General features: G+C 38.0%; 1 protein-coding gene across 29 annotated transcripts in view; it reads right to left on the reverse strand.

Moving 5' to 3' along the window:
• The window catches only part of LMNTD1 (lamin tail domain containing 1), a 504,435-nt gene that overhangs the window by 299,536 nt on the left and 185,311 nt on the right, over positions 1 to 19,588 (reverse strand). For 6 of the 29 annotated variants that reach the window (XM_049882674.1, XM_049882675.1, XM_049882665.1 and 3 more), the window contains one exon: positions 18,345 to 18,470. The exons of the other annotated variants lie outside the window; for them this stretch is intronic. The gene's annotated coding sequence lies outside the window, so the exon portion shown is untranslated. The remainder of the gene's footprint in view (positions 1 to 18,344; positions 18,471 to 19,588) is intronic. 29 annotated transcript variants of the gene reach the window in all.

A 19,588-nucleotide genomic window follows, 5' to 3' on the forward strand; every position in this document is an offset into this window, starting at 1 on the left:
GCATTTACGGGTAGGAGGGAAACAGGTTTAATTAATCTAAGAAGTTGTTTTTTATCTTATAAATCAGTGGCATCACTAGGGGGGTGCAGGGAGTATGGACTGCACTGGGTGACAGTGTCAGAGGGAGTAACACAAAATAACTGTCTAAAATTTTTGTGCAATGTTTCAGCAGAAATTTATTTTTAATAAAAAATACCCTTGTAGTTCCTTATAACAACAATTTTTTTTTTTTCATAATACCAGCTTAATGTATCGATGTACCTACAAGGTTAAAATTCTGTGCTAATTTACTTTTTGAACCTTCTAATGTGCGCTGGTCAGAGCTGTCATTATCACCCAATTATAATGATGCTTCAAATCACATGGTTTCATCTGCATGTGCTACAAGCATGTGCTGTTGTTTTTATTGCTGCCAGGGGTTTTTATAGTCACTGATTTCATCAACTATTCTGATGTTTTAAGTACAATATTGTGGTAATTAGCATGCAAGATGACACCATGAGTTACAGCACCATGACACCAACCCTAGTGATGCCATTTTTATAAATCTAGTAATAACAAGAGAAAAAATCAGAAAAGGAGATGACCTTAAAAATTATGAATGGCTCAAAGCAAATTTTTGTAAGCCAACTTTTTGTGTGTGTATGTGTCTGTGTATATATGTGTATATGAGAGAGAGAAAGAGAAGACATTTTTAAAACCTGGTTTTCTAGCCTACTGATTTGAGATCCATTCTACAAAAAAGTTTGTTTCATGACCTAATATGTGATCTATTCTAGAGAATGTTCCATGTGCACTAGAAAAAAAAGTATACTTTGCAACTGTTGGGTGGAGTGTTCTATGTAAATCTATGAGGTCAAGTTGGTTGATTGCAGCAATTAGATCTTCCATGTCTCTATTGAGCCTCTTACTGGATGTCCTATCCTTCACCGAAAGTGGTGTGTTGAAGTCTCCTACTATAATTGTGGAGCTGTCTATCTCACTTTTCAATTCTGTTAAAGTTTTTTTTATGTATCTTGCAGCCCTGTCATTGGGTGCATAAATATTTAATATGGTTATATCTTCCTGGTAAATTGTCCCTTTAATCATTATGTAGTGTCCTTCTTTATCCTTTGTGGTGGATTTAACTTTAAAGTCCATTTTGTCAGAAATTAATATTGCCACTCCTGCTCTTTTTTGATTGTTGTTTGCTTGATATATTTTTTTCCATTCTTTGAGTTTTAGTTTATTTGTGTCTCTAAGTCTAAGGTGTGTCTCTTGTAGGCAGCATATAGATGGATCATGTTTTTTTATCTAGTCTGCAACACTCTGTCCCTTTATCGGTACATTTAGTCCATTTATATTCAGCGTAATTATAGATGAGTTTAGTCATTTTGATGCCTTTTTTTTGTGTGTTGTTGACAATTTCATTTTTCCACTCACTTTTTTGTGCTGAGTTTTTCTTTGTAGACTGTGTGTTCCTCATTTTCATAGTAGTTGAATTTATTTTTGCTGAGTCATTATGTTTATCTTGGTTTTTATTTTGAAGTATGGAATTGTTAGACCTCTGTGTGGTTACCTTAATATTTACCCTTATTTTTCTAAGTAAAAACCTAACTTGTATTGCCCTATATCACCTTGGTTTCCTTTCCATATGGAAGATCTATGCCTCTTTGATTATTGTAATCTTTTACATAATGACATCAATGATTCCCTGTTTTGAGCATTTTTTTTTTAATTAATCTTATTTTGTTTTTGTGATTTACCTATCTGAGTTGATATCAGGATGTTCTGTTCTATGACCTTGTGTTGTGTTGGTATCTGATATCGTTGATTTTGTGACCAAAGAATTTCCTTCAGTAATTCTTGTAGCTTTGGTTTGGTTTTTGCAAATTCTCTAAGCTTGTGTTTATCTGTAAATGTCTTAGTTTCACCTTCATATTTGAGAGAGAGTTTTGCTGGATATACAATTCTTGGCTGGCAGTTTTTCTCCTTCAGTGCTCTACATATGTCATCCCATTGCCTTCTTGCCTGCACAGTTTCTGCCGAGTAGTCTGAACTTCTTATTGATTCTCCTTTGTAGGTGACTTTTCATTTATCCCTGGCTGCTTTTAAAATTTTCTCTTTATCTTTGGTTTTGGCAAGTTTGATGATAATATGTCTTGGTGATTTTCTTTTGGGATCTATCTTGTATGGGGTTCAATGAGCATTTTGGATAGATATCCTTTCATCTTTCACGATGTCAGGGAAGTTTTCTGCCAACAGATCTTCAACTATTCTCTCTGTATTTTCTGTTATCTCTCCCTGTTCTGGAATGCCAATCACACGCAAGTTATTCTTCTTGATAGAGTCCCACATGATTCTTAGGGTTTCTTCATTTTTTTTTAATTCTTTTATCTGATTTTTCTTCAACTATATTGGTGTCAATTGCCTTATCGTCTATCTCCCCAACTGTGCATTCCAATTCCTTGATTCTACTCCTCTGACTTCCTATTGAGTTGCCTAATTCTGTAATTTTGTTGTTAATATTTTGGATTTCTGAATGCTGTCTCTCTCCTGATTCTTGCAGCTTATTAAATTTTTCACTATGTTCTTGAATAATCTTTTTGATTTCTTCAACTGCTTTATCAGTGTGTTCCTCGGCTTTTTCTGTAGATTGCCTTATTTCATTTCTGAGGTCATCCCTGATGTCTTGAAGCATTCTGTATATTAGTTTTTTATATTCTACATCTGGCAATTCCAGGAATGTATCTTCATTTGGGAAAGATTTTGATTCTTTGATTTGGAGGTTTGTAAAAGCAATCATGGTCTGCTTCTTTATGTGATTTGATATCGACTGCTGTCTCTGAGCCATCTATAAGATATTGTAATGATTTATTTTATATTTGTTCACTGAGTCTTATCTTCTTTTTTTTTGTTTTGTTTCAACACATCCAGATGGGCTACTAGACTGCCCTTCCTTGATTATTGTAGCCTTTGAGTCACTTACGTCCTGTTACCAGCTGGTTTGAGCTGTTACCAGATAAATGAGCCAAGAGTCCATTCACTATTCTTGAATAGAATCAGCTCAGGTATCCTGATAGCAGGTCACCTAGTGTGTGGTTTGGGCTCTCACCTATTAACTTAGAGGAGTAGTGGTGATGGTTGTATGCACCTGATTCTAGTAGTGGCAGGGGGTCACGCTCTGAGGAGGGCAGGATGCTGACAACCTTTCCCCACGTGCCAGTGAAGTAGGAGTAGCTCTATTCTCTAGAGCACTCTGGTGGGTGGGCTTTGTAGCTGTACCTTATGAACCCAGTGCTTGTACCTCTAAAGATCGGTAGGCATCACTATCCTCAATCCCTTTAGCAGGTGGCTAGGTGGTATGGGTGGAGCTTCAGCCCTCAGTTCCCTGCTGTGGATCAGTGAGGGCCCTATCTAATAGGTAGAGAGGTATCAGACCTCCAAAACTTTCCTTTCCACTGCTCAGCTAAAACAATTACAGTCAGATCTCTATCAGAATTGCCTTTGCATTATAATAGCCACCTGGTTCCCCGTAGGGATGAAAGCCAAAGACTGTGGATCTCTTATGCCTGACTGGAGCTGGCTCTGTATTTTTATTCCAGTTTAGGGAAGTCAGGGAAGGATTTTTCCCCCTGATTGTTATTTGCTGCTTTTCTCAGGCCAGGAGAATGGGTTAGAAAAGGAAAAAAAAAAAAAAACCCTGGAAAGCACACTTCACTTCCTGGCCCAGGGAATTCCAATGTTAATGAAGCCTGCTGGGGCAGGGAGGGGAGGGATCAGATAGAAATGAGAGGGTATTGGGGCAAGATAGACAAAGTTACTTATCTTGTTTGGTGAGGACTGTTTTATCTGAGATTCCTGAGGGGTGTGTAGCCTGTGTGCGCTGGCTGGGTCGAGATTGCCCCAGAGGGTTAGGACTGTGTCCCGTGCTTGCGCCGTCTCAGGAAACTGTGAACACTCCCTCCGTGCTTGTCCAAAGCCTAGCGCCAAGGTCTCCTGGCTAGTACACTGCACTTCAGGCTCTGAAACCAGTTGCTGCTTCCCCGTGGTTTCTCATTCTTTTGTCAGCCGTGTTGATGGGCAGCCTGCGCACACTGGCTGGATCCCCACCGAGGTTAGTCCAGGGGGTTAGGGCTGCATCCCGTGCTTGCCCCGTCTCAGTAAGCCACGATCAGCCCCACCACTCTGGCTACAGGGAACCATGAGGGCTCAAGGCTGTGGCACAGCATGCCGGTTACGGAAGCGGTCGCTGCTTCAGCATGTGGCCTTTCACTTCCCTGTCACTCAGGTCAATTCCTTAGGTCTGTGTCTGATGGTCAAGGTTCGTAGATTGTCATGTATGTAATCGATTCACTTGTTTTTTCGAGTCTTTGTTGCAAGAGGGATCAGCAGAAGCTTCTACCTAGTCAGCCATCTTGGTCCCACCTCTTGAGATACATTCTAGCACAATATATACACCTGGCAGACAAGGAACATGGATAAAAGACTCTCTTGGTTAAATACCTTAGAAGAGGAAAGATACAGCTCATTCTGAAGTCAACATAGAATAACACTTGTGCCCTTCAATTTTTGTGTCCATTTAAATTTATATTAATTTCATTAAACCCATGTCTTAAATTTTTTTCTTAAAAAATTAGATAACACTAATTTTTTATTTTATATTTCAGCCCATAGATTTGTTATCTCCCACATGCCAAGCGCTGCATTAAAAACCAAAGAAATCTTGACTCCAGTTCTGGCCTAAAAACATAAACCCTGGGGAAGCCATTTCACATCCTTTGATCTCTGTGCTCACATCTGCAAAATGAGGCTAGATCATGGATCTCAAATGCCTATAAGGACCAACCAAATAACATTGATGAATTAGAAGCAGGCATACTTCATTTGCGTATTAACTAAAAAGGCACATTCTTCACTTCCAGAAAGAAAGTCTCTTCCATTTTTAAAAACATGAAGCTCTCTCAGATTATACTTTATTTCCCATTCCTAACGGAGTCAGAAATATTTTTCTTTCTTCCTAACTCTACTATAAAAAAAAATAACACAAATACAATGATAAATTTCAACTGAGCATTGACCACAATATTGCCAACCCAGCAAGAAATGCCAGGATGACACCACACTGAGAGCTCATGCCCCTTCCACAAGGAGCACATGCTACTCAGCTATGGTGGTCATTCTCAAGCAGGAATGAGGACCCAATAGTCCTAATTCTCAAGAGAAGCCTGACATACAGATTTTTATTTGAAATCTACCAACTTAAAATTTTTGGCAAGCAATCAAAAATTATAAGAATTCTATTTGGGTCATCACCATGGAGAACAAACAGCGTATAATTGGGACAAGCTTTGGGACTAGTCGATTTCTAAGATCAATTTCTACTCAAAAAGTTCAGTGATTTTCATTAGGAGACTCTGAGGTTTGGATCACCATGGCATGAATCTAATTAGTCACAGTGCAACGTCCAGAAGAGAGATTATATGCATCCTGAATAGAGAAGCATCCTAGGAGAAGACATTCATTACGTAATAAGCGGTAACAAGAAGAGGAAGATCATTAAATGCTAAATAAGGGAATGTAAATGTTCAGGAGCTGGTTACAACTCTCTTGGGACCATGGTGTAATAGACCTTTGGTATTTGATATCAATTTATAAGTTTTCTGAAATGGAATAACCACTTTTACATATTATTGGTCAAATTTTTGCATCATCGTTACCAGTAAAATCCCATGTCAGAGAAAAAGTGCAAAGTAGATCCTTGATAACACTGGACAGATCCTTGATGGCCATACTATATTACTTGTTTCATGGGCTCAGTAGACACATGGCTTCCATTGTGATATGCACCCTCTCATGTCATTTTAAGGTATCTCAGAGGGATTACTGGTACCTAAAAATAGTTCCAGAGAACATAAACTCACACCTTGGCATACCGTTTATTAGTTGTGTGACCTTAGTTAAGGTACTTAAACTCTCTGGACTCAAATTTGTTCACCTGAAAAATAGGAATTGTTGTGAGAATTAATCAAAACAGTTTACGTCAAAGGCTGACGTAAGGTAGGTATACTCAGTAAATGTTAAGTGAAATAACAGTGTGAGTGATCAGTTTCTTTTGTTTAGGAGAATCTGGGAAATCTAGGACAGGGTTTCTCATGAGAATATTATAACACGTTAGTGGATTGCACCGGGGTGGGAAAAGGCTGGAATTAAGAGTTCATGTATAGGAAATTACACATAACCCAAAGCTTATCTTATCTCTACAGCAGCCAGACTGTCAAAATCTGAACTAACCCTGGAAAGTATTATACATATAAGTATATTCTGTAATAATAAGAAAGAGACTGAGAAGACCCAAAGATGATTTTTGTCTTTTCAGAAACTAAATCTTTATAATTTGTGCAGTTTGCTGTATCTCGGATCATTACTAAAGCTCAACTAAAAAATGGCCCACCTTATTCTATCACATTATCAGGGCAGGAGTTAAAGCAGAACTGATACAGCTAAATGGTAGCAGAGCTGGGAACTCATGTTGTCCATCCTCAGAATGTGCCAAGAATTCCACTTAGTTTAAGAAAATGTCAGAGACTGTCACAGGCACTCTAACCCCATGAGAGCCTCCCCATCTATAAAATCACTCTAGATGACCAGTTTCTGGGCCATCTCAATCCTTTAAATTATACACAAAAGTATTTACCAGGAGTAGAATTGAAGGTTGGAAGATTTTTTTGGCCAGTGGATGCCTATGACTTGTGTCTTGTGTGTGTGAGTGTGGGGGCGGGAGGGGCTATTCAATCAAAAGATTCAGTAATTCAAAACTTCCAGTATTATGAATTAGTGTTAATATTTGGGCCTTAGGAAGTCATCCTTCCAGTATTTCATTTTGTTCTTCTATGACTTGGATCTAACCCCCGGCCCGTTTTGCAATCTCCCCTGCCTAAAAGATGGTGTACAGATTGCCTGAGATATAGACTAACAGCTGTGTTTTCTCTGGCAAGTCAAGCACTTTGAATATAGGTCTTGGCAGTTGAAATGCTAGCCTGCAAACTCTGCACCGAAGTTCTTTGAGAATTTATCGATTTGTGTATAGGGACTTTTCAAATGGAAAAAAATGAAGTTATTCATGTTTTCACAGGCAGTTCTAAATTCCAAAATGTGTCAAGGGTAAAATGTTTCTGTTTGAAAGGCCAAGGCAGACTTATGTAACCCAGAAGAGGATGATATAATGCTACCCTCGGAACAAATTATAGGGCTTTAAAAATTTGCTCTTATAATTCTACAACTTTATGCAATAGGAAGTGGTTTTAACTTGCCCCTTAAGGGAACTGAATTTGGTTTTCATAATAAACATGTGAGGCCCAGAGAATTAGAAATTCAAATAGTTATCATAAAGAAAGAAGGTTTTGTTTTATAGTCTTCCACATTTGGGAAACCATCTCTCTTACAAGTTCTGCCAGTGGCAAGCTCTATGAGGTTTTTCCATGGTTGTCACACATAATTGTGATTTGGATTTTTTTTTTTTAATCATTGGGACTTTAGAGTCTTTGTGAAGCTGCACTGCCATATCAATTTACAGAATTCATTAGCCAGACATTTTTCCAGGGCCATGTACTTACCAGTCCCCTTTCAGTAATGTTTAAAGCTATTGAATGAAATGTGGGCTACGTAATATTAAGACCCAGAGAAGTATGGGATGTACTGGAATAACTGAGAAGTAAGTGGAAAGTTTTCTATGCAGTAAGGATTTTTACGCCTAAATTTGTATACAACTTAGAATTTATACAAAGGCTGTAATCTGGTTAAAGCACCCTTACCAAAGAAACCAGTAGGAAGTCCTTGATTAGTTTAGAACGGAGGGACTCAAGAAGAAAATTCTAGATAAGGAATTGAAGGTAGACAAAAATATGAATAAACAGGAGAGGGTGTATTACACAGCTAAGCATAATATCCTGGCCTAATGGTATTTAATTCCAAAGCCCAGGGTTTTCCACAACACTGTGTTGTATTCTGTCTGCAACTATTTCCATTTGGGAACCAAATAACTGATTGCAAACTCTAAGTGTATGCCTCAGTACCTTTGCAATTTTTAAAATGAACTTGATGAGGAGTGGTGGTGCATAAAAAAAACACTATTATACAGAGAAATTGATAAGACAGCTATTCTTGTAGGTTCTAGGTGCCAAGATTTTTCTGAAAGCTAATGTTTCTAACAGAAATTTTGACACACCCTAAATCACCACAGTAAAAGCATAAGATATTGTAAGAAAGAACTTAAGAAGAAAATAATAAAGGGCTTGGAACTCAAAATCTCTCCAGAAGTTTCTCTCATCCACAACAGAACAAAATAGTGAAAATAACCTAATGCTTTAAGGGAGAGACAAACTATTTTTTTAAAAAAGCATATAAAAGCCAATCCAAACCCTATTCAAGCTGATATTGTTTGGTGTGATTTGCTTGGCTTTATGGTGAGCCAAAACCAAAACCAAACCCTTCACCATCGAGTCAATTCTGACTAATAGTGACCTCATAGACCAAAGTAGAATTGCCCCATAGGGTTTCCAAGGAGCAGCTGGTAGATTCGAACTGCTGACCTTTTGATTAGCTGCCAAAGACTTAAACCACCATGCCACCAGAGTTCCTTATGGTGAGCAGGAGTGGACAAAATGTTTTCCACAGAGCCTAAAGATGGGGAGATAATGTAATCATTCTATATCCCTTTAGATGGGCCTAACTGTCCAATTAATCCTTGCAAAGACTCAAAATTTGATATAACCAGAGTGCTTATAAGAGAGCACGTTTCAGAAGCATTTAACTTAGTTTAGATAGGATGAGGAACAGCTTATGGGAAGCATCTTCTGCAAATACCTTCCTTCTGGGTATTCATCAGTACCTAGAATTAAGAGGTATAAACTTTGGAAAGTTGTTGTTGTTGTGTGCCATCGAGTTGATTCCTACTCATAGCAACCCTATAGGACAGAGTAGAGCTGCCCCATAAGGTTTCCTAGGCTGAAATCTTTATGGGAGCAGACCACCAGGTCTTTTCCCCTGCTGGGTGGCTGGTGGGTGTGAGCCACCAATCTTTTGGTTAGCAACTGAGCACTTAACCATGGGCCACTGTGCCTCTTTAAGAGGAAGATCAATGTATTAAACAAACAGGGTGTATTTACATAGAATTTCCTAAAATGATAATTGCTGATCCACCCACTTTCTTATTTCTTCTACTACGATGATACAAAAGCCATCTATTTTATTTTCTTGTAGCACTTTAATCACAGAGTATATTTTGTTCTTCCTCAGTTTGTATCGCCTCATTTCATTTATCCATTTGTCAGTTGATGGGCATTTAGGTTGTATTCATCTTTTGACTATTAATGGGGCTAGTAGCTACTAATAATAGTGTTGCATTGAACATAGGTGTATAAATATTATGTTTGTGGTCCTGTTTTCAATTATTTTTATTATATACCTAGCTTCCTCAAAAATTTTTTTAACTCAGCAAATGACAAAAAAGAAAATATTAAGTAGTAGCAATATGTGGGGTTTCATTATTTGCAGAAATTTGGCAACTTGTAGTAAATAAGTTTACAACTTATGTATTTGTAAGTTCAATATAGTTTATGTAAGTCTTTAGGTATCTGAACAGTTGTGAACTTTAGAAGGCCTATGTTTTTTTATTTCCACCATGTTTTTTATGTAATATCATATATTCTTTTATTCCTACCCAATCAGACAAGAACTTATCAATTAATTCATACTAAGGAAATAACATTCAATTATTTGACAAATATTTATTAGGCCTCTGACATTTGCCAGGCCATAACCAGGCACCGGGATATGATGGTAAAATCTAGAAAGAATCCTTTCTCTCATGAAGTCTATAGTCATACAGCATAGAAGATCAACAGTTAAACAAGATACATATAATATAAAGGAAGGAGCCTGGTGGCACAGTGGTTATGTGCTCAGCTGCTAATCAAAAGGCTGGCAGTTCAAACCCACCAGCTGCTCCACAGGAGAAAGATGTGGCAATCTGCTTTCATAAAGATTATGGCCTTGGAAACCCTATGGGGCAGTTCTACTCTGTCCTGTAGAGTCACCAGGAGTCAGAATCTACTTGACTGCAATGGCTTTGGTTTGGTTTTGTATAACATAAATGGGGCTAAAGTGTAATGATAGGAGAGCACTTAAAGAGAACACATTTCAGAAGCATCTAAGTTAATTTAGATGGGATGGGGAACAGCTTATGGGAAGCACCTTCTGCAAATATCTCTTTTCTGAGTATTTGTCAGTACCTAGAATTCTTTATTTGTTCCCATGTTTATTGTCTGTCTGCTTCTTAAGAAATGACTGTTTGCTGCACTGTTTTATCTCCAGAGCTTAAAACAGGATGAGGCACACAATACATACCCAATAATGATTTGCTGACTAAACGACTGACTGGTAAGAAATGATGTTAAGGACGTAAGTAACAGCCTTCTAAGCCATACTTAGAAGTTCAAACTTCATCCCATGGCCTGTGGAAAGCACGGAGTGGTTTTCAGCAGGGGAATGGCATGATCTGATATAAAGAATGGCACTAGCTCCATAGAGAAATTGCACTGGCCAGAGAAGAGTGAGGGTGAAGATTTCATCCAGGGAGCTATGCCCAAGTATAGGTAAAAATTGGTAGTGGCCTAAAGAGCATTATGGCAACAGGAATGGAGAGACGTGGACAGAATCAGGTGATGCTTAGCAAGTAGAATCAACAGGCCTTGGTGATTGGATGTGGTGCAGAGAGGGAGAAGGAACAGTAAAGACACATTCCAGGTCTGGATAACTGGATAGTTGGATGATGTTAATATTCAGTAAAATAGGAAGCACTGGAAGAGGGAGGATTTTCTCGGGGAAAAGAAAAAGTTCAATTTTGGACATACGTAGTTTGAGAACAAATCTGTCTTGGAAGAAACATGCCCAGAATCCTCCTTAAAAATGAGGATGGTGAGACTTTGTCTCACATACTTTGGACATGCTATCAGGAGGGACCATTCCCTGCAGAAGGACATCATGCTTCGTAAAGTAGAGGATCAGTGGAAAAAGGAAGACCCTCAATGAGATGGATTGACACAGGGGCTGCAACAATGGGCTCAAATATAGCAGTGATTGCGAGGATGGTATAGGACCAGGCAATATTTCATTCTGTTGTTCATAGGGTCACTATGAGACAGAACTGACTTGATGGCTCCTGATAACAACAGTTTGATATGTCTGCATTATATCCAACTAAAAATGTCTAGTAGGTAGTTAGTTTGAAGCTAAGACACGAAGTTTGGATTGAAGATATAAATTGAACTTCTAGCTCAAAAGAGAAATTCAGATGAATCCCAAACTGGTTAAGAAGTTACAATCAGAACAGAACATTTTTTTTTCCCTTTTCATGACACTTGGCATGCCACACTTACAGGTACTACTGCCAATGATGACAACTTCCTTGTATCAAACTAGTCTTCAAGTTGAAGTGCTGAACTGCACTGACTGGGCCTGGCCTAGTGCAATTTCCAAATTGCTTGGCAGCTGAAAGAGGTGAAAACTCATTACCAAGCCATCTGTCCTGAGATTCTGTCCTGATTTCCAGTCCAGAGAAATTTGAATAATTTTCAGGAAATTTAAATAGCACACATGAATTGCTAAGTTTATTCTCTATCAGCTCCATATCTAGACTCTTTTGCACTAATGAAAACCTCAGAAAGTTGAACAAGATGGCAGTATTAACAAGCAGCTATCCTAACCGTAGCCTTAGTTTCAATACAAAGCATATTAAGATTAGGGCCCTTTCCGTTAAATATACTGAACTTTTGTTACTTATACATTTTTTTTCTATTGCTATGCTTTGCCTTTAGTTTCGAATTGAGGTATTCCTGTACAATAAAATTAAAAGATAAATACTAGCAATGGAACAAATTTAATGATCAATTTGAATCTCTTGCTTGTTACAGAGAAAGTTTCCTGGATTCCTCACCTTCCTTCTAGTCCTTTTCTCCTCTTTTTCTTTTCCTTTTCCTTCTCTGGAAACCCTGGCGGCGTAGAGGTTAAGTGCTACATTTGCTAACCAACGGGTCGGCAGTTCGAATCCGCCAGGCACTCCCTGGAAACTCTGCAGGGCAGTTCTACTCTGTCCTCTAGGGTCGCTATGAGTTGGAATAGACTTGATCGCGTTGGGTTTGGCTTGGCTTTGTTTCCTCTCTCTCTTACGCTCTCTATCCCTCTCCCCCCTCCATTTCTCTTGTTCTTTGTGTAGTGAAAGAGCATGAGACTTTGAGTCAGACAGATCTGGATTTTCATCAGATTTCTACCTTATTTTACTTAAATGCTGTGAATCTCTTTCCTACATTATAAATAGTAATAATAAATGTAAAATATCACATGGTTACCATGAGGGTTAAGCAAATGAAAAATAATGGTTTGTAGACAGTGAGACAGCTACTATTTCAAGAAGTAGAGGGTAAAAGGAAGGAGAAAGAGCAATAGTAAGAAACAGAATCAGAGGCAAGGAAGTAATTTTGTTGGTGGTGACTGGTTGTATTTTTAGGGTGGGGAGACTTGAGTATGCATGTAACAAGAGGAAAAGGGGGGGGCAACAGAGAGGAAGAATATGAAAATGAGAGGGACTGATAATAGAGAAAGGTCCTGAAGGAAACGAGATATAAGAGCAGCACTGATAAAAGTGATCATAGCTATACAAACAGACTGCCAAATGCATGACATGATGAATACAGTTAACATCACAAAATTGCACATGTGAAGAGTGTTGAAATGGCCAAATGTTTTATTACAAACATATTTACCATGATAATAATAATAATAAAGGCAGAACATAACATCTAAATACTATCTATCAAGTATTTAAATTCAACAGTGAAGAATATTTGGAAAGGTTTAAAGTAATAGGGCAAAGATAGAGGTTAAAGACAGGACAAACGGACTGATTCTTTGATACAGTAGTTTCTCAGCCTTAATGTGCATACGAGTCAGCTGGAGAGCTTGTCAAAATGCAGATTCTGATTTAATAGGCCTGTGGTGGGGCCTGAGGTTTTGCATTTCTAACAAGCACCCAGGTGCCAGGTATACTTCCTGGGACCATACTCTGAGCAGCGAGGATACCCGAGAATCCAGCAGCGAGTGGGGAGGAACAATGGCATGTGCCTTCCATCTCAGCATCGTAGAAAGTATCTGAACACTCAGTCACCAGCCACCTGCCATTTGGAGCCTTGCATTTTTGAGCACAACAACTTTCTGATGTTTTGCTGCTAGTAATTGACTTTTGCCCACCCACAAACAGACACAACCTCTGGAAACACTTCTTTATCTGCAGGCCTATTGGACATTGGACAAAAGATCAGAGGAGTAGTGGTAACAAGGTGACATCATTTACTGAGGTGAAAGACCAGAAACAGGACCAGAAACCTAATCGACAGCCTTTATCAGGATCTGGCCATTCCTTCACATGACCAACAGATGGGTTCTCAAGGAAGACTCTTTGGGAAAATTATAATAAATTTCTCTACTGCAGTTTTTTGTTTTTTCTTTTTCTGGTGGGCCTATAGTAAGGAGTGGTTGCTCTCCATTTTCTCTGTTACTGTTGTCATTAGTTGCCATTGAGTCAATTCCGACTCATAGCGACACCATGTACTACAGAATGAAACTCTGTCCAATCCTGCAAATTCAAATTCAAAACAAATTCAGATTCAGCTTTAATTGCAATAGGTTTTAATTTTATACCAGCAAATTATTTTAGAAGGAAACAAAAACATTTAACTATCTGAAGACCCTAAGGAGGGAATATGCCCTAATGTCTTTTAGAATGATTTGTTTCACTGAATACAACACAAGAATTACAGTAGAAATCAATACTCTGGTTTATCTCTTCTTCAGCGTGCCCATTTTTATTAGAATATTTCTTTTTCTGAAAGCAGTCACCCTGTTTAGGCAATGAAGGTAGTCTAATTGTACCCAATTGTTTTTAATTGAGGTCAAAGGTAGAATGACATCAGGAAACACTGTCAAAGGTGTACTGTGCATAAAGATGTTTACTAAGCAGTGAGCTATCACAAGTATTTAAGTGTTTAGACTTTAACAGTCAAAGAGAATATCAGAAGCCTCATTTCCTAGCTAGACAATTTGTATCCTGCCCTAAGCTTGGACAGAGCACACAGCATATCATTTCAATTGTTGAGTGAGTGATGGCTGCAAGTATTAAAGCTGACACCTTCACCAAACCATTGTTCTTGGAAAAAAGGCAATCTATAAAGTCAGAGAAGAGTATTATGCTAGCTGGTTGTTTATGTTTACCACCTGGGAAGCATAATAGCTTTATTTTAGAACAAGTTGTGTAAGTTTAGATACATCCTAAATTTTTCCAAAGGAATAGATGCATTCGATTTTGTTTTTTCAGTCATTTCAGGTTTTCCTTTTGGGCATCTTAATATAAAATGACTCTTAAAGGGGTTTTACAAATAAATGTGTGTTTTTAAACGCCCCCTTTTTCTGGCTGATGAGTGTGGCAATTGCTTCAGAAATTGAAACTCTGATTTATATTTCACAGTATTTTTCTAAGGTGCTGCCGCACAGTGGGACCCACTCTGCTGCTCTCCGTTCGCTTGGTGAGTAGGGAAGCATTCTGGAAGAGAGGCAAGCACACACAGGCTGTCACTGAGGAGCTGGGTTCCTGAGAGTAACCTATCCCATCACTAACACGATGCCTTACTTAAACTCCTCAGACAAAAATAGACGCCCGCTTGAGGTAGAAAAGCCTTGGAGTAGAGAAGTACAGACTACAAGTCTAAATATTTCAGCTCTGCCTGTGAAAATGACGTCCCTTCTGTAGGTAACCCTGGTCAGGTCAGTTCACTGAAAGCTGCAAAGTGAATTCTTGATCCACCTTTCCTATCAACTTCAGAAATAATGATGAGCACAGACACAAAAAATACAGCAAATTAACTTGAAGCTGGCATGATATCAGGTTGGGCCACCACTGATAACATGTACATAGGGAAGATAATACTAAATTAAAAGTATATTTGCTCTTTTTTTTTTTTTTAATAAGTGGCTTATTTTGAAACAACCAATTTCAGTTAATAACGATTATACTATATCAATTAACTTCTTATAAGATATAGTTATTAAAATAAAACTCACAGCTTGACAATTAACTTTTCTTCATTACTCTCCAATTGTTTTATGGGGTGGCTATCTTCTGACTGACTAGATTACAAACTCCCCAACAGCAGCAACTTTATTTCGTTTAAGATTTAGGGCTAAACTACAAGATCTATGTGCTATCAATGAGCTCAACATAGACAGGGAGTTGCCATCAAGTTAATTGTAGTACATGGTGACTCCATCTGTGTTTGAGTAGAACTGTGCTCCATAGATTTTCAATGGCTAATTTTTCAGAAGTTGATCACCAGGCCTTTCCTCTGAGGTGCCTAAATTTCCATCCTTTGGGCTAGCACCTGAATGTATGAATCATTTGTACCACCCGAGGACTCTGGCCTCTAAGAAGTCCCCCAGATGAAATAAGGGCATAGCGTGTGCTCTTGTGCCACCAGCTTCCTAATTAGTCTATTCATTACAGTGACACTTCTGAATTAAACTAGAAGTATAATGGAGATGGGGGGGCAGTTGAGGAAGGCAAGGGTGTTTTTTACCTTTGTCACACCTCATCGGTGTTGGCCTCATGCAGTGGCACCAAATCATTTGTCCCACTGCTCCTAGGTCTGGAATCTAATTGGGGTTACATTTTACCTTCCCTAGCGTTGAAATATCTGCTCTTGTTTTCATGAAATTGAAGTATCTCTGTACAGTGGTTCTTGGTATAGCCTTTATCACGTTATGATAACACCAAAATAACTACCACTTACCGAGCATGATGAGTATTCTAAGTAGATTATATAACAAAATCTACTCAAAACCCCTATGTGGTAGCTATTATTGGTCTCACTTTAGAGATAAGGAAATTGAAGCCCAGAGAATGAATCCAACCTCTCACTTTTCTCTGGAAAGTGAAGGAAGAGGTTTTTGAAACTGGGCGTGACTACGAAGCCTGTGCTCCTAATGTGGGAATGTTGAACGTCTGCAACTTATTCTAATCTTAGGAAATAAGGTATCTGTATGTTTACATACAGATTGTACAGCTACTGAATAAACTATGTACAGCGGGATAAGGAAATTGATGGAATAATAATTTGTCCCAAGCACAGCTAACATACTTGCCATAAAAGTTGCTTAATGGTAACTGAGGGGAAGTTGAGTGCTGGGATATAGATGTTACTACCTTCAAGTAACAGAGATGCAAACTCATGCTTTTTGGATGAGAAAAATCCAAAACCAAACCTACTGGCATCAAGTCAATTCTGACTCATAGCCATTCCACAGCATTTACAAGGCTGTAAATCTCTACAGAAGCAGACTGCCACATCTTTCTCTTGCAAAGCCACTGGTGGTTTGAAGCTGCTGGTGGTTTTGAACCACTGACCTTTTGGTTAGCAGCCCATCACTTTAACCACTGTGCCACCAGGGCTCCTTTTTGGACAATTTACCCTGCATAATTTACAAGACAACAAGAGTTAGACTAGGTTTCTGAAATAAATCTACTTGTTCCTTCCCGCCACAATTTCATCCATAATATAAATTAAAAGCATTGTTGCTGCAGAGGTCAAAAAGAGAGTGAAAAGGGAAGCCACAAATTGGGAGAAGAGACTTGCAATACTTCTAAATCCCAAAAAGAACTCCTGCAAATCAATCAGGAAAAGGCTAAGATTCCAGTAGAAAAATGAACAAAATCTTATAACAGGCTCTTCATGGGGGGAAAACACAAATGGCCAAAAAAAAAAAGACAAACTGCTTCATTAGAAATCACGAGATACAAATTAAAGCCTCAGTGGGATACCATGTCACACACACCAGATTAAAAAAAAAAAAACAAAAAAAAAAACCCAAACCGATTGCCTTCTAGTTGATTCCAACTCATAGTGACTCTATAGCGCAGAGTAGCACTGCCCCATAGGGTTTCCAAGGAGCAGCTGATGGATTCGAACTGCCAACCTTTTGGTTAGCAGCTGAGCTCTTAACCACTGTGCCACCAGGGCTCCACACATGAGATTGGCAGAGTTTTATAAGCCTGGTGAGGATATGGAGTACTTACACATGGCTGGTGGGAAGGTAAAGAGGTACAATCACTTTAGGAAGCAATTTAACATTATCTTACAAAGTTGTTTTACTCCTAGGTATATATGATAGGGACAATTTTGTCATGTACACAAGGAGACAAATGGTTTATAGCAGCACTATGTGTAAAGGGTGGGGAAGGGATAGAGAAGAGAAAAAGAGAAGCAATCCAAGTATCAATTGACAGATCAACATAAATCGATATATGGATTGTGGTATATCCATATGCTAAAATGTTATATAGCAGTGAAAATAAATGAAATCTGCCTACATGTAGCAGTATAGATGAATCTCAGGAAGCAAAGATTGAGCAACACAGCTGTTGCAGGAGAATACATGGAATAATATTCCATTTATAAAGCTCATTGACATACAGCAAGTGAATGATAACACAAAATCCAGGTCAAGACAGGGATGAGCTCTGAGGAGAGAAGGGGAGGGATGGGATCTCAAATGAACTCTCAGAAGACATCAAAGTTAAATACAGTGTTCTTTTTCTTAAACTTGGTGGTGGGTGCCCTGGTGATCAGTGCAGAATTCTTGTTTAATCTAGTAATACTTAATTTAAAAAGATTATAGGAATGTTTGTTGGTAATTACAAATCTTTGTATCTGGTAGATTTTAGCCAACTTGTGATCATAAGAAAAAGTCTCTAATTTTCTAAGTCTTTGTAATGAGAAACTTTGTTGTTGTTGTTGCTTAGAAAGGTACACTGAATTAGTTTAGGAAAAATAAGCATAATACTTGGAGTAAGTTTAAATTGTTTCACCCCCTGAAGTTATTAAAAAGCAGCAATACCTTTTCGGTGGTCCCTGAAAGCTCAATGTGACTTAGAGTATAAGGTGTTCTATCTACAGCCTGTTGGGTTGATTGTAAAACACATCCTACATCAGCTGTTTTATTGCATTCATTAGATTTCATCTCTCTTTCTAATGATTTTATAGCCCAGAAGTAAAAAAAAAAAAAAATATGGCACAGTTGCACTGGATGGTTTCCAAATATTACATAATTACAAATGGCAAGTAATGGTTTTATAATGCTCTCCATAATAGCAGTCATTCACATGTTTTATGAAGAGCAAGGGTGAAATAGCAGGTATGAAACCCAGTGGAAGTATTTCAAATTTCCCATCAGCTCACACTTCTGAGAATTTTTTATCTCACCTTTGTCTTCAATGCTGGGGTTTCAGATCCAAGTTTAGCAGTTCCTTGCCGCAGTTATTAATTTGTTCCCTGTGCCTGTTGTAGCATGACTTGCGCATTGTTTAAATGCGTTTGTAACTCCAGAAACTGAGGGCAGGAAAAAAAAAAGGGGGGGCGGGGGGGACTGTGTTAGGCAAGAATTCTGTTTTATAATAAAAGAAGCCATTGAATGCTAAAGCTGATTATGTAACAAACCCCATCAAGGTCTGCAAAATTCCAACAGAGAATGAAGCATTGTGGGAATTTTCAAGTCAGTTCTAATTTCTTTTCTGCCTTCAGGAGTTCTTTGTTAAAAGCAACGTATTAACTCTTTAAAAAAAAAAAAAGTCTGGCAAGACTTCAAGAAAGTAGTAAAATAGTTTAATCTGCTACATTTTCTGACATTTTATAGCCAATTTATTTTTAACAAGTTCAGTCATTTAACAATTTCAAACGATTATTTGATACACTTCCCTTTTATAAATTGGATTTTTCCTCATCAGTATTGTTTATTTAGCTTTTTTTTTTATCTCAGTTTCCTTACAAGAGAGTTCCATACATATTTATAATGTAGAATTTTGTGTTACACATTTATTCAAAGACCTTAGTCAATAGTGAATCATAAATAATAATGATAATACATTTTGCTGGTTCTGCTTCTTCAAGATTTTAATTAAAAGAAAGCCTGTGGTGCTGAGAAGGTGGCACATAGATGATTTGTGAGCAACAACGAGGCAAAGAAAATTAAAATTGTAAATAATTGTCTCATCGTCCAAACACCTGAGTTTTACTGAGTTTGAGAGGCAGCAGGGTCCAGTGGAATCCCTGAGACTACATATCCAGATTTCTTTCCTCAGTTTTAAATTGGAAATAATAATACCATCAACTAACTTGATTTCAGAAACTAAGTATGCTATTTAAACGTAATTATAATTTGGTGGCATTTACTTATGCATTTTCTGGAATTTCATATCTAGGATAATACACACAGACTCAACTTGATAATGCTGCACACAGTGCTGTTTCATTAAATTTCTGCTTGTCTCTGAAATTTTCCTTTAAAAAGTAACATATGTATTATTATAAATATAATATGCACACAAATATACACATATTAATTTCCCTTCCCACCCCTCCCATACCCCCACTCTCTGAGTAGCATCTTCTCATACTATGAGATGTAATCAACACACTGCTCTATGCATCTATTCTTGAGTAAAGAGTAT

This window comes from Elephas maximus, chromosome 4 (genome assembly GCF_024166365.1).
Source record: "Elephas maximus indicus isolate mEleMax1 chromosome 4, mEleMax1 primary haplotype, whole genome shotgun sequence".
NCBI classification, from domain to species: domain Eukaryota; kingdom Metazoa; phylum Chordata; class Mammalia; order Proboscidea; family Elephantidae; genus Elephas; species Elephas maximus.